The 15,217-nt window shown below is 38.9% G+C and overlaps 1 protein-coding gene and 2 long non-coding RNA genes across 4 annotated transcripts in view; 1 reads left to right on the forward strand and 2 right to left on the reverse strand.

Annotated features, from left to right (window-relative positions):
* The window catches only part of LOC141378052 (uncharacterized), a 30,063-nt gene extending 20,128 nt beyond the window's left edge, over positions 1–9,935 (reverse strand). The window contains exon 1 of the long non-coding RNA XR_012391492.1: positions 8,480–9,935. This is a non-coding gene — a long non-coding RNA (uncharacterized lncRNA). The remainder of the gene's footprint in view (positions 1–8,479) is intronic.
* fbxl7 (F-box and leucine-rich repeat protein 7) overlaps positions 1–15,217 on the forward strand; it is a 100,719-nt gene that overhangs the window by 63,617 nt on the left and 21,885 nt on the right. The gene's annotated exons all lie outside the window — the stretch shown is intronic.
* The window catches only part of LOC141378051 (uncharacterized), a 91,304-nt gene that overhangs the window by 27,774 nt on the left and 48,313 nt on the right, over positions 1–15,217 (reverse strand). The gene's annotated exons all lie outside the window — the stretch shown is intronic.

A 15,217-nucleotide genomic window follows, 5' to 3' on the forward strand; every position in this document is an offset into this window, starting at 1 on the left:
TACAGGCCTGGGTGTCTCTAGAACAGGCGTCCAGTCTTGTTGTCGTTTCAGCAGACGCTTCCAACAAGGGCTGGGGGGCTGTGCGTTGCGGGCATGCGGCTGCGGACCTGTGGAAAGGTACCCAGTTGCATTGGCATATCGCCTGGAGCTGTTGGCAGTGTTCCTCGCTCTCCACCGTTTTTTTCCGGTGCTGGAGCGGCAACACGTGCTGGTCAGGACGGACAGTACGGCCGCGGTGGCGTATATCAGCCGTATGGGGGTATGCGCTCTCGCCGCATGTCTCAGCTCGCCCGCCGTCTGCTCCTCTGGAGTCATCCGCGGCTGAAATCGCTGCACGCCATTCATATTCAGGCAAGCTCAACCGTGCAGCCGATGCGCTCTCACGGCAGCCTTACGTCCTGGAGAATGGAGACTCCACCCCGAGTCTGTTCAGCTGATATGGGCGCGATTCGGGGAAGCCCAGATCGATCTGTTGCTCCCCCGAGATCGCTCATTGCCAGTTGTTCTTTCCCTGACCGAGTGCTCTCGGCACGGATGCACTGGCTTACAGCTGGCCTCGAGGCATGCGCAAATACGCGTTTCCCCCAGTGAGCCTGCTCGCGCAGTTACTGTGCAAGGTCAGGGAGGACGAGGAACAGGTTGCTGGTTGCGCCCCTCTGGCTCAACCGGACCTGGATGTCAGAGCTCTCCCTCGCGATAGCCCTCCCCTGGCAGTCCCTTCGAGAGAGCACCTACTCTCTCAGGGACAGGGCACCACCTGGCACCCTCGCCGATCTTTGGAGGTCATTAGACGCGAGGAAGACTTAGGTAACCTCCGATTGCGGTGGCTAATACCGTCACTCGGGCTAGAGCCCCCTCCCCGAGCGCGCCTATGCCCTGAAGTGGAGTCTATTCACTAAATGGTGTGTCTCTCGCTGAGAAGACCCCCGTAATTTGCCAGATCACCATTGTGCTTTCTTTACGCCGAGAGAAGCTGGAGAGCAGGCTGTCGCCCTCCACACTTAAGGTTACGTGGCTGCCATCTCCGCTCTCATAACGCGGTGGCTGGCAGCACCGTGGGAACGCATAACCTCATCATCCGGTTCCTCAGGGGCGCTAAGCGAATTAATCCACCCCGCCCCCTCTCATGCCCTCTTAGGATCTCGCCCTCGCTACACAAGCAGATCCCTTCGATCCTCGACTCAGTATCTTTCTGTCCCTGAAGACAGCTCTGCTGGTCGCGTTGATATCGATTAGAGGGTCGGGGACCCGGAGGCATTTTTCGGTCAGTGACTCGTGCCTGTAATTGGGCTGGCTTTCTCTCACGTCCTGAGACCCCGCTCGCGATATGTGCCCAAGGTTCCTACAGAAGCCGGTTTCAATGACACCCAACACATTTGCAAGGTTTTACAATCTGCGAGTGGAGCCGGTTTCCTCAAGGGTATTAGGTAACCCTTGGTGATTGAGGAAACAATTCGGTAGGGTGTTGAAACACGCTTGCTGCGCCATTCTCCCTAACACGGAGGTACGTGCGCCTTTTTATCTGTCAGTAAAGTTCCCCGTCAGGTGAGCCCTGCAGATTCCTCCGTGGCCCCCAGCACTGACTCAGCGGAGGAGTCACTTGCTGGCCCACTACGTTGTAGGTCTGCCCGCTGGTCAGCCCGCATTTTGGGTAAAGGTGCCTGTTATGCGTGATCCCCACTAGGCGATCCCATATGCTTATTCCGCCACGGTTAAGTCCCCCCCCCCTGGGCGGACCCGTGTCTTCCCTCCCCGCTAACCACTCTTTTGCTATGCGTACTCCCCCTTTTTAGGGCTAGTCCATATGTAAATTCTGCCATCTATCCCCCCTTGGGTAACGGATGGCCTCCGCAGCGTCCTCCCTATCGGGATTGCACGCTTCCCAACGTACTGTCGTATTTTCCTAGAATTATCTAGATGCTCACGACTTCCCAAAAATATATCTAAATCCGTAAAACTTCTGTTGAAGTACGATAAATTAGGGCCAGGGACACGTTGGAGGACCGAGCCTCCCATGATGTGGGTGCGTCACGCTTGCTTGACTATCCCCTCATCGGGGGCGTTGGAAAGGTGCAGTCATTATGGCGCTTTCCATACTTCTCCCATTTCGTGGATTTCAATCAATCCACTCTATGGCACTGAAGTTCCCCAACCGAAGGGGAACGTTCGTGGTTACAGAAGTAACCCTTCGTTCCCCGAGGAGGGGAACGGAAGTGCCATACTCCGTCGCCATAATGACTGTCCCTTAGCTGTTTGAAAGTCTCTTCAGCTTAAAAGGATGGCGTCTGCTCGCTCCAGGTGTGCTTATATGCTGGGATATTTGGCAATGAAGTACACCTGTGCAAGCTTACGCTGCCAATTCATTGCATTCATTGGCCCGTTCAATACTCTTTCAGACAAGCGGCTTCTGAACCGAATCCTCCCATTTCGTGGATTTCAATCAATCCACTCTATGGCACTTCCGTTCCCCTCCTTGGGGAACGAAGGGTACTTCTGTAACCTCGAACGTTTCTCTTGCAGATCCATCGTTTGAACCATGTTAGTTATAACGTAAAACACCCTTAATGATGCTCTAAATGGGGTGGAGTAACAACTTCTTTATAGAAGAACCCCATAATTTCTGTGTACAAATGATATTGTTTTACACACGCGCACACACACATTTAAAAAAATCCAATATCAGTTTTGATAAAAACATGCACTTGTTTTCCATATTAATTTAAATATGTAAATATATAAGGGCCCGTGTATTCTTTACAAATAATATTGAGAACATTACATATTCTATTCTGAAACATAAAATCACTTACAAAAGCTAACACGTATTCTAATCTCATGTATAAATCATATGAATAAATAAATAAATAAAATTTAATATTTATTAATTATAAGGAAATGAAAAAAATACTACTTTAATAATAATATTAATAATAATAATTATTATTATTATATTATTATTATTATTATTAAGTAGGATGTTGTTTATTTATTTTATGAAAAGTCTACTTTTACAATTTGACACATACAAACCACTGAAGAAGTGTTCTAACTAACAGGCCCATGTCAGGCTTATGACACTTAATAAATAGCCTACTATAAATTAAAAGCATTAACGTATGCTGTTTTTTTGTTTTCACAAGCTTTCGAGACTTTGAATAATAGGTCACCTACAGCTTTCGTCATGAGCCATGGCTGTGTTCAAAATGACATCAATGTTTTCAAAGTGCACTGCGAAGGGAGCGCAGCTGTAAACATGAAGATGGCTAATACTGAACTGTAAAAATACTTTAAAAACAAATCACACCTAAGAGAGATGACTTTAATGCTTTTTTATTTTTAATCATTCCAAGTTTAAATGTTAGAGTGTTGTAAACGAAAAGGGCATAAGAGGGATAACTGGGAATAGAACACAGCCAGGAACTATGTTTCTAAGTACAGCTCCAGAGGTTTAGTTCCAAGCTAGTTTGTAAAGCAGTTTGCGAATGTTCGTTGAAGCGATTGATTTGAAAAACGTCAAATTAACGAACTATTTGACGTTTGGGTTTGAAATATTTCATAAAGAAAAAAAAAACGGTTTATTGTAGACATTGAGACATTGACCAACAAAGGCATTTTTATATTCATGGTGTACAAAAGTGAGTCACATGGTCCGTTTTGACAGTGTTTATGGTTCCTTTTATGGACTTTCAGGACTGTCGCTGTATATCAGTGTTTCTCAATCCCGGTCCTTGCGCCCCATCGCTCTGCATATTTCACATGTCTCTCTTATATAACACACTTGATTAAAATGGCCAGCTCTTTAGATGAGCCCTATGCTGAACTATATTCCGATTGATAGGTCCCTACTCAGTGTGCATTGCTCCCTACTCCCTTCTCCTCAATTGCCTTTTACCTGAGCACAAGAAACCTTACAAAAAATAGAATGTTTTATAATGTTTTATCAGGGATTTACACAATAGCACTGCCTGTAGCATCTCACTAGAGAAATGTGAAGTTAGACATAATACATCTCTATAAATAAATGAAATTCAAATTTGCGTAACACACACTAAAATGAATGAAAAATATATGCTCCCATTAAACTAAAATTATTATGGAAAATCCAGTGGAGTCGACTCCTGGATGGCATGGTTGATTATAAGAAATGTCTGAAGTGAAAAGAGAAAACGTGCTTAATGTGCAGCACAGTGGGGTGCAAGGATTGGGACTGAGAGATGAGAGAGTTACTGGATTTCATTTAAAATATATTTATTTGTGTTCTTGAGATTAGCAAATGTCATAGGTATTTGAAATGACATGAGAGTGAGTAATTAATAACAGAATTTTCATTTTGGGTGAACTAACCGTTTAACTTCAATGCCAATGTTTTTATTGGCCAATATTTGCCAATTTATTTGAAATTTGAACAAAATGTTATCAAACCTTAAATCTCAAACCTAATCACATATCAAATGTCTAATAAATCCAGAAAAAAACTGAAACTTTTTAATTGGTTTCTTAATTTGTCCATATTTAAAAAGAACCAAACAAAGCTATTTAAAAATGCAAAAGCACCAGAAGCAGGTTTCAATATGCTTATGGTCAGTGGACTGTGCGGAGCCAGGCTTGTGGAGGTGCAGATGAACCATTGATTTAACACTAATGGAGGATTAGTGGATTTTTAATCCTCTTCTTAGCAGCCTGACACACTTCAGTATCAGTCCTCTGCTCTCCAGCCAGGAGATTTAAGCTGCTGAAATCCCATTGTGTTCTTGAGTAATGCATTATGAATGTGTTAAACGGACACTGGCACCTTCAATACAGTTGCTGCTTTACTGTTTATTCAGTCTGTCGAAGCAAAAAATCTGTGTTTGCGAGTGTGTAAACTGTTAACTCAGGAAAGATTCATTTCGTCTCTAGCTGAGTTCTGACAATAAGCAGATTTACACTAGCGTTTAGCCAGATAAACTGAACAAGATGCTCCCATAAACAACTTTCAGGCACGCATGCTAATATTCTTACACACAATTCATATTAATTATTAATGTGATGCTGCTGACCATATCAATTAACAGATGATCTGATGCTCATTGGATTATTGGGTTTGACATCGATGTGTGGACTTCTCATTGAAGCAAACGGGAAAAATTGGGAAATTCTTTTTTTTTTCTTTTCTGTCAAAGTTTAATGCTAAAAACAGAATTGCAGTCATGTTAAGTTGATTTACAAAGCACTTTAGTCAATTGCTTTATTGCAAGTACAGTTTTAAACATAAAAAGTTGTTAGTGCAGCTCTTAGTTAGACTAACAGATTCTGTTATAAACCTACTTTCAGCTTGTTTAAAAGAACTGAACAATTTTTTTTAATTAAACAGATAATTGTATTACTTTAATTTATAAACAAAAAAAGTGAAAATTTTAAGTGAATTATTTTATGTGTTATGCGCGAGTGTGTGTGCCTGTGTGCGTGTGTGTGTGTGTGTGTGTGTTAACCATACCATCATTTTTGCAGTGTTTTCTGCTTGTCCTTAAAGGCTAGTTTAAATCATTTTTATACATACTCAGAAGAAGGAACAGACAAATGAAAATATATCTGCACTTAACTAGGTCTAAGCCTCTAATTCAACCACTAATAAGTGAAATCTAACAGTTAAAAGACATTAGCTGCATCTCAAATGGCACACTATACACTATGCACTCATGCCCTATGTACTTATGCACTTACACACTCAACCGCATAGTAAATGTATGTAGTGTTGTCCCAAATGGCACACTAATGTTTTCCTACTAAGTGGAAATTCAAACCGTTTCGCTGATGACGTTTGATGGTTGCCAAATCAGTGAAATAAATGACCAAACAATCAAGTAACACCTGCCATGAGTAAAACCGCATTCGCCAGCGGGAGGCGCTATAATCACTCTCATAGGAGAATTTTGCTTTCACAATCCAAAATAAAGTTATCCAACATGCCATAGCTCCGCCCCCTCCGCTACGTGAGCAAAACTGCGGTTGTTAAGTGAAGACACTTCATTTTAGCAGCTGAATAAGTGCATCGTCTGGGTAATTAAAGTGCACTTATTATTTTTAGAGTTTTCAGTGTGAACACACTACTTACACTATTTATACTACGGAATGGCGTAGAATAGTGCATAAGTATGCGATTTGGGACGCAGCTATTATTTAATCACTCCAGGGGGAATTTTGGCCTCATATATTGTGATATTACTCAGCTATATATGACATGGGCTAAAAATAAGTGACAATTGACATCTAGACTGTTGTTATATAAGACCAAAATACTTAATTTTCCTAGAACAACTGCCTATTTATCCACAAAATGAACAATTATACACAAAACATTGATGAACATTAAATAATTTTTTATTAAACAAAAAGCTTGCAAAAAGAAAAACTGATGAATGCTGCCTATACTGAATAATAAATAGGTTATAACCATACGTTTACATATTATGTAATCAGAAACATGAAGTCTCAGCCCAGATCAAGGATTGTTGAGCTGCTTTGTTCATATAAATATATATAAACATACAGTTTAACCCAACCCAGGCTCATTTTGATTGTGTACCCTTATAAAGATTTCTGGAGAGCGCCAAATATGTCCTAGGAGCTACTTTTTTTGCAGTTTCTGTTTTTGCGAATCTGCCAGAGGCCGCTGTGTACGCTTTTTGAGATCTCAAATTTCTCTCGTGAGTGCCATTCACGCCTGCTGTTCTCACATAAGTCCACCTGAGGCCGCTGTCAACTTACTGACTGACCGACTGACTGACTGACCCACTAATCCCCCCACCTCCCTCCCTAAACCCAACCAATAGTGTTTTAAACAGCACAGATTGACCAGCACCCACCCGCTTCCCTAAACCCAACCAACAGTGTTTTGAAAAGCAATCCAGTAAAAGAAAAGCCCTTGTGGCAGCCTGATTTTACAACATTCTCACCGTGTTATTTACTTGTTATAATGAAGTCAGCGTGGTACGTAAGCCTGTCCTTTATCACATAATGAGAAGTACATCCAATTGAAACAGTCCCGAAATGGGGGTCCAATTTAGTGGTGCATGATTTAGTCCTTTGGGAACCAATTGGATTGGTTGTAAAATGGAGGAAGATTGATTAATAGCTCCACCCTAAGGCTATTTTGTGTGACCAGAATTGGACTTTTGGTCTTTTGAAGGGGGTTATGGTAAAAATTATGAAGGCAAAATGTATTTTTATAAAGTAATAAAGATCACAGCTACATCATTTATAACAAGCTACTACACTACCTGACAAAAGTCTTTTCGTCGTATTTTGTCCCAAGTTGCAAAATTACTGGATTACTTTCTTCAAATTGTTTCAGATATTCTGGGGGTCAAGTTAGCTGTTTGCCCTTTAATCGCGATCTTTGGTGTTCCCTCTCAGTGTCAACCTTTAAACCGGAGACACGCTGACATTGTGGCTTTTGCATCTCTTGCTAGGCGCAGAATACTTTTGTCTTGGACTTCCCCACAACCCCCCTCTATTTCATTATGGCTCAAAGATTTGGTCTTCTTTTTAAAACTTGAGAAAATTAAATACAATATCAGAGGTAGGGGAGAACATTTTTTTGAAAAATGGCAACAATTTATTGCATTCTTTAATCATTTAAAAACCTTAGATGTGGATTGAGTAAAGGTACATGTGTATGTATGTATATGGTTTGTAATTGTAATTTTTTTTATATATAATTTTTTTTTTTGTATTTGTATTTTATTTTATTTATTATTATTTTGTTTATTTTATTTATTTCTTTATTCATTTGTAAATGTTGATTGTTTTAATTAGGGATTGTTTTGTGGATTGTTATAAAATGTAAAATGCTTTTTGCAAGAATAAAAATTCCATGACAAAAAAAAAAAAAGTCTTGTCGTCGATTCCAGTTGTAAGAGCAACAAATAATAACTTGACTTCTAGTTATTTGAAAAAGTGTCAGAAAGTAGATTTTTCCAATGAAGCCTCTGTTGAGCTGCATCCCAATCATCACAAATACTGCAGAAGACCCAATGGAAGCCACATGGACCCAAGATTCTCACAGAAATCAGTCAAGTTTGGAAAAATCATGGTTTGGGGTTGCATTCAGTATGGGGGCATGTGAGAGATCTGCAGAGTGGATGGCAACATCAACAGCCTGAGGTATCAATACATTTGTGCTGCACATTACATTACAAACCACAAGAGAGGGTAAATTCTTCAGCAGGATAGCCCTACTTCTCATACTCCAGCCTCCACATCAGTACTGGAAGCAAAGAAGGTCAAAGTGTTCCAGCATTGGCCAGCCCAGTCACCAGACATGAACACTATTGAGCATGTCTGGGGTAAGATGAAGAAAGGGAAGACCTTACTGTACTAATTCAATAATTTAAAATTAAGGCATGATCGTATTTTATTTTCTAAACCACTTCTGATACCAAATGATCAACTAGAAGTCAAGTTCTTATTTGTTGTTCCTAAAATTTGGATAGGCGACAAGACTTTAGTCAGGTGGTGTGTACATAAATATAAACAAAGAAGAGTAAATGATAATTTCATGCCGACTTCAACAACTGGATGTTTTTCCAGTAAGGTTTTCTTTGTTTCAAACTCACACTAACTCTAAAATAACTTTGCACCAATTCTGCTTGAAATAACTACACACAAGTTCATTCTTAGATTCCACTTGAGGGCCTTTAGACATTTAGAACATTTGACCAGCTACTAATTTAACCAGCTTGGACCAGCTAATAAAAGCTTGTAAAATCAGGTAATTAGTTTAAGCAAATTTAAGCTGGATTTTAGCATTAGTCCTTTGAAAATGACCACCACCAGCTCTTCTAACCCGATTGTTCTATTAGGATCTAATATATTTTGCAAAGCTCTAACTGAGGAAGCAGCTTTTTTTGGGCTGGTACTAAGGGCACAGATCTAGCGTGTGAGTCAGGGCTCGTGTCCAGCCTGAGCAGCCACTTCCAATTCTTCCTCTCTAGTGGTGACATTAAATCGTAATTGGCTTCTGCTTCTTCTGCCAACTGTAGTGGCTCCTCGTAACATTTCGGGACTTTGGCTTCTCTGTGGACTAAGTTTGTGAATGTGGTGGCTGTAACTATTCAAATAAAGCTAAATGTCTCACTCTCTAGATTCCCTTCTGGCACTTTGACTTGTGTGGGGCTTTTGTTTTTACTGCTTTCTTTGTCCTCAAGCATTTTGTATTTGCTTTTTTATTATTAAATATAGGGTTTGGAATACAAAATGCTTCTGAAGATGATTAGTTTTTTGGGAATAGCAAAAATAAACTACATGCATTCTTTGACTTTTATTACTGGTGCGTCCTAAAATACTACAGCACAGCAACTAATTCTATTATGCAGAATAGACCATGTGACCGTATATATTCAGATCAAATTAGAAACATACAATATTAAGTGTAGTTAAATTCTGGAATGAACTGAGCAGTTTTTTTTAAGAGAATCAGAAACATGAAGTCTCAGCCCAGAACAAGAATTGTTGAGCTGCTTCTTTTGAATAAATATATATAAACAAACAGTTTAATCCAAGCCAGGCTCATTCTGATTACGTACCCTTATATACATTTCTGGAGAGCACCAAATATGTCTCAGGAGCTATGTTTTTTGCAGTTTTTGTTTTTGCGAATACGCCAGGCGCTGTTGTGTACACTTTTTGAGATCTAAAAATCTCTCGCGAGTGTCATATGTGTCTGCTCTTCACACGTAAATCTACCAGAGGCCACTGTCCACTGACTAACTGACCAACCGATTCCCCCACTTCTTCCCTAAACCCAACCAATAGTGTTTCAAAAAGCACAGATTGACCCGCCCACCTACTGCCCTAAACTCAAGTGACAGTGTCTTTGTTGTGTTGAACCAGAAGCCATCGGATCCTATGCAAGCTTTTTTTTACACAAACATACGATGTAACAATAAAGGGATAAAAGAAGACATAAAAGAAAACAACAAAGAAAAGAGCAGCCTGATCTCACAAGAAAACGTAAGTATTTTACGTTTTGTCAGTTTAGTGGCTAATTCGTACAAGTTCAGTCGTACAAAAATGGAGTTTTTAAAATGGATTTTAAAATGGAGGCATGGCACCTTACCCCAACCATCATTGGGTTATAAGCAAATCGTACTAAATTGTATGAATTAGATCATACGAATTCATACTAATTAGCCACTAAATCAAAAGAGACACAACAAAAAAAGAGACACATCATAGTCAAAAAACATACAATCAAAACTAGAGAGGGTGTATAGCTTAAACTATGGAAGGGTCAGTGGATTGCTCTTGAGATGTAGATTTGTCAAATAAATCAAGAAATTGACCCCAAGTAGCCAAAACTTTTCTAGTGGAGCTAGTCAGTAAAAATCTGAGTCTTTCCATTCGAATAACAGACATGATATCAGAAATCCAGTTCTGGAATGAGAGGGGTAACGGTGATTTCCAGTTATTAAGCAATAGTCTTTTAGCCACCACCATGCCTTGCACTGTTTGAGGGAGAGAAGATGCGTTTTGTGAAAATCTAAAGATGGCAAGTTTGGCACTCTTGAGTACTTTTAAAAGGGATACTTTTACTCATACTTTGAGTAGTATTTACAACAGACACTTGCGGTACATTTTTGGGCAAGTAATGGTACTTTTACTTGAGTATAATTTTTCAGTACTCTTTCCACCACTGGTAATATTATAATATAAGTATAAAAAAAGTATAAAAGTAAGGGATAATGTACATTCAGGAAGGGATTTATTCTGCAATTACAACCACCTGGATCTACTTTATTCGGCTTATTACAGAGCTATTTGCACAAAAACCAAACTTAAAATTTAGACACAAAACACTGTTGGGAGCCATACTTAGTCTTTAAGTAAACTCATAGCTGCCAGAAACAAAAATGTCTGAATGGAGCATATGTAACCTACGTATTGGTAAGTCACAAGATGACCCCAAACAGTCAAAAATAGCTGGATGACTAGCTAGACAAGCATATAAATATGAATGTAGAGAAATGTATATAGATGTGAACGTATTCGCTAACAGTCAAGCTGATTTTAAGTTCCTGGATGAGCTTGTGTTATTAGTGTCAGCGGTGGTTATCTGGGAATAGCATTTGTGGAATGTTGCGAGTGATCAATCAGAATCAAACATTCCAGAGAGCAACATAATATAATATAATATAATATAATATAATATAATATAATATAATATAATATAATATAATATAATATAATATAATATAATATAGATCGAGGCAGTGGCACAGTAGGTAGTACTGTCGCCTCACAGCAAGAAGGTCGCTGGGTTGCTGGTTTGATCCTCGGCTCAGTTGGCGTTTCTGTATGGAGTTTGCATGTTCTCCCTGCCTTCACGTGGGTTTCCTCCGGGTGCTCCGGTTTCCCCCACAGTCCAAAGACATGCAGTACAGGTGAATTGGGTAGGCTAAATTGTCCGTAGTGTATGAGTGTATGAGTGTGTGTGTGGATGTTTCCCAGAGATGGGTTGCGGCTGGAAGGGCATCCGCTGCGTAAAAACTAGCTGGATAAGTTGGCGGTTCATTCTGCTGTGGCAACCCTGGATTAATAAAGGGACGAAGCCGACAAGAAAATGAATTAATAATATAATATAATATAATATAATATAATATAATATAATATAATATAATATAATATAATATAATATAATATATAAATAAGAAATTAATTATGCCAATGAAATATATCATGTATAAATATTTATATTTATTAATTTTCAATGCTGAAATTCTATATAATTTCTATCTCAAATATATACATTTCTCAGCTCCCTTCTCCACAGACCCATTCCCACTTTTTTGTGTCAATCAATAGACTGTGTCATGTCTGTGACACTTTATAGAGACGTGTCCTTTACAAAAGGTAGTGCTGGAATAGCACCCATGAGCGTGCCAGCTTGCTGAATCTCACATTCTCCTCAGTGGAAGCATATTCCCCATATGTGGGATCTGATCACGAGCTGCTGTTTCCCATTACTCAACACAGCACACTGTGAAACTGTAGGAGACAAAAACATCTGTCAAAGGGAACAATAGGGTCATCATGCCCATAAATAAATGGAAATAACAGACTTATGGCTTGGGTTCTGCTGAACAATACATATTGCGGTTAAGCAGCTCTCGAAGTTTAATCAAATGGAACAATAAAAGCTTGCTAACCCCCGATTCTCATCCAATCATTACTGCCCCGATGGTTCAGGAAACACTGAATAAAGCCTGACACATTATATCGGGGCTTTCAGTGATATTAGGCAAAGGCCATTCCAGATCCTAGAGCAGAGGAAATTCACCGGAGATTAGTCTGCGAATATGGCTTTTGCAGGCCGCGTGTACATGCTAGATCTCAACAACACTGCCAAACAGTCATTTTTCCACAAGCTATGAAACACTTTCTCCCTTAGTCGTCATCACGGGCCAGAGCCAAGCCCATTGCATGTGCAGAAAGACAATGCATTAACTGAGGAAATGATTTGGAAAGGAAAGCCTGCCATTTGTTTGCATTATTTCAACAACTTGTCTGTGTTGCATAATGAGTGCAATATTAGGTGACACTTTACATGAAGGGGTGTTCATAAGACTGTCATGACACCTTTTTAATCACGACATGACAAGTTATGAATATGAATGACTTTTATGCATGCTTATGACTTAAACTGTCATTAAGTGTCATTTGATTAGTTATGCCTCTTTTAAATGCAAAGGTTACATTGTTTGAGATGTCTTTTTGACAAAGTGACATTACCAAGACAACATAACTAGTCATAAATCAGTCATAAACATGATTGTGATGACGCTGTTATAATTAAGTTGTGAAAACATTTCTTATCACTTTTGTTAGAGGAACAACAAGTGTCAACAATCATATAATAGCCGTTATTATTTTATGCCAATTTAAAGATCAATTTGAATTGTACCACTGTAGTTGAGGTCAAGAAAAATATGAATATAAAATGTTATAAAATTCATGACCAGTAAAAAGTAATTGATTGCAAGTTACTGATTACTATTGAACCATTGGAGGTCCCACTTTATATGTCTCTTATACCTGTGAACTTACACAGTAACTAGATGTGCAAGTAGCATGTAACTACTGTGTATGTACATATTGGTACATAGTATTTACTTGTGTAATATTGGTGTAATTACTCACATGTAACAACACACTAAATAGTATGTGTAAGTTCAAATGTGTAACAGGACATTAATAACACAATCTTTGATAAACTACCCCTTTAATGTGAATTACTGATGTGATTCTACAATTTACAACAGCTGCACAATTTACAATAACAACTTCCTGTTTCGTGGCAAATCGTCAAAGTTTGAGAGGCCACCACGGACACACCCTCCAACGAAAACTCTAGATCTTTGCAATTTAACATTGACAAGGACTTTAAATGAAAAAACCTAATTTTGGTGTTGATCCGATTAAATCCCTAAGAGTAGTAAAAACGGCACTTTTTTCGGCGCAGGAAGTTAAAAATATCCGACTTTTTGTTGGGTTTGAGATTTTGCACCCGTGGACTTTTTTTAGGTTTTGGCATGTTTGACGTGTATGCTAATTATCGTATGTGTGCGTGATTCATAGCTTGGAGGCCAGTCCGTCAAAAGTGCATAGGTGACGCTGTCGAGTCATTTTGCCACTGTCACTTCTGAAACCTATTACAAACGTAAATTTTTGCCACTACTGGGGCATGTGCAATGTTTCGTGAGTGTTCGGGCATGTTTAAACCCTCAAAATCACGATTCATTCCAGAGAAGAAGTGGAAGAAGCAGAATAATAAGAAACAGAGCAATCCCAAAATGGCCTACGCACCATAGGTGCTCGGTCCCTGATAATGTATTTATATATTTCTATATACACAGAAGTTTGCTGTTATTAAACAGTTGCACAAAGGCTTAGATTTCATATCTTACACAGTAATTTATGACAATTTTACACTTTATATTGAGTGCACAGTTCCTAATGATTTACCCTGTAATTACACTGGTGAATCACAGATGAAACCTTCTAATGCAGCATTAGTTCTGCCATTCTTATTCTAATACAGTGTTCAGAAGCACATGGTATGCAAACAGATGTGGAAGTGGGAATACATCTGCAAGTACATATTGTTGTTAATAAATGTACAATGCACTGAAATCTTGTTACAGATGTGTACTTTCTTAGTGTTGTTACTCTGTTACACATATGAACTTACACAAACTATTCAGTGTGTTGTTACATGTGTGTAGTTACACCAGTATTGCACAAGTAAATACTTTGTACAAGTGAATACATACACTGTAGTTACATACTACTTACACATATAGTTACCATGTAAGCTCACGTGTATAAGCGACGCTTAATGTAAAGTGGGACCCAGCAGCTTGACAAACACAAACGTTTTAAAGAGATAGTTTGTACAAAAGTTAAAATTATCTAATCATTTACTTTATCTTCACTTGTGCCAAACCTGTTTGTCTTTTTTTGTTGTTGTTCTTTTGAACGAAGAAGACATTTTGAAAAAAAAAATAGATACTTGTAACTCTTGACTGTGGCAGACAAACTGTAAACGCTCAAATGTGCGTATCGCTCCCAATATGCATGTACAAGAGGCACGCCTCCATGGAAAAATAATGTACTTGGGTGCGCAAAAGATGTGATATTTACATGGCCTCATAAGCAGCTATGCTTCTCTTCAGATTCCCAGAAGTTACCTTAACTCCTGATCCTGCACAAAAATCTAATTTAGGCTGAGTTGGGCCGCTGTGTTTCTGGGTGGTGGTGTCCTCCTTGGTGACGAGTATTGTCAAAGAATACTTTCTGTTCAAGATTGCTGGCCGAGTTAAAAACCGTTGTAAGGTCTTTAGAGACTGTTCAAACACACACAGACAAAAGTTTGGGGTCAGTATGATTTTTAAATGTTTTAAAATAAGTTTCTCCTGCTTACCAAGGCTGCATTTATTTAATCAAAATAAAGAACACGTTGTTACATTGTGAAATGTTATCGCACTTTAAAATAACTGTTCAAAAGTAGTTTATCATTTAATTTAATAATTTAATCCAGATTTTACCAAATGGATTTTCAGCTTCATTACTTCAGTCCTCAGTCACATGACCCTTCACTCCAATAATAATAATTATTATTGTTATTTATTATAATTATTATGATTATTATGATTATGATTATTATTATTATTATTAT

Source organism: Danio rerio, chromosome 2 (genome assembly GCF_049306965.1).
Source record: "Danio rerio strain Tuebingen ecotype United States chromosome 2, GRCz12tu, whole genome shotgun sequence".
NCBI lineage: Eukaryota > Metazoa > Chordata > Actinopteri > Cypriniformes > Danionidae > Danio > Danio rerio.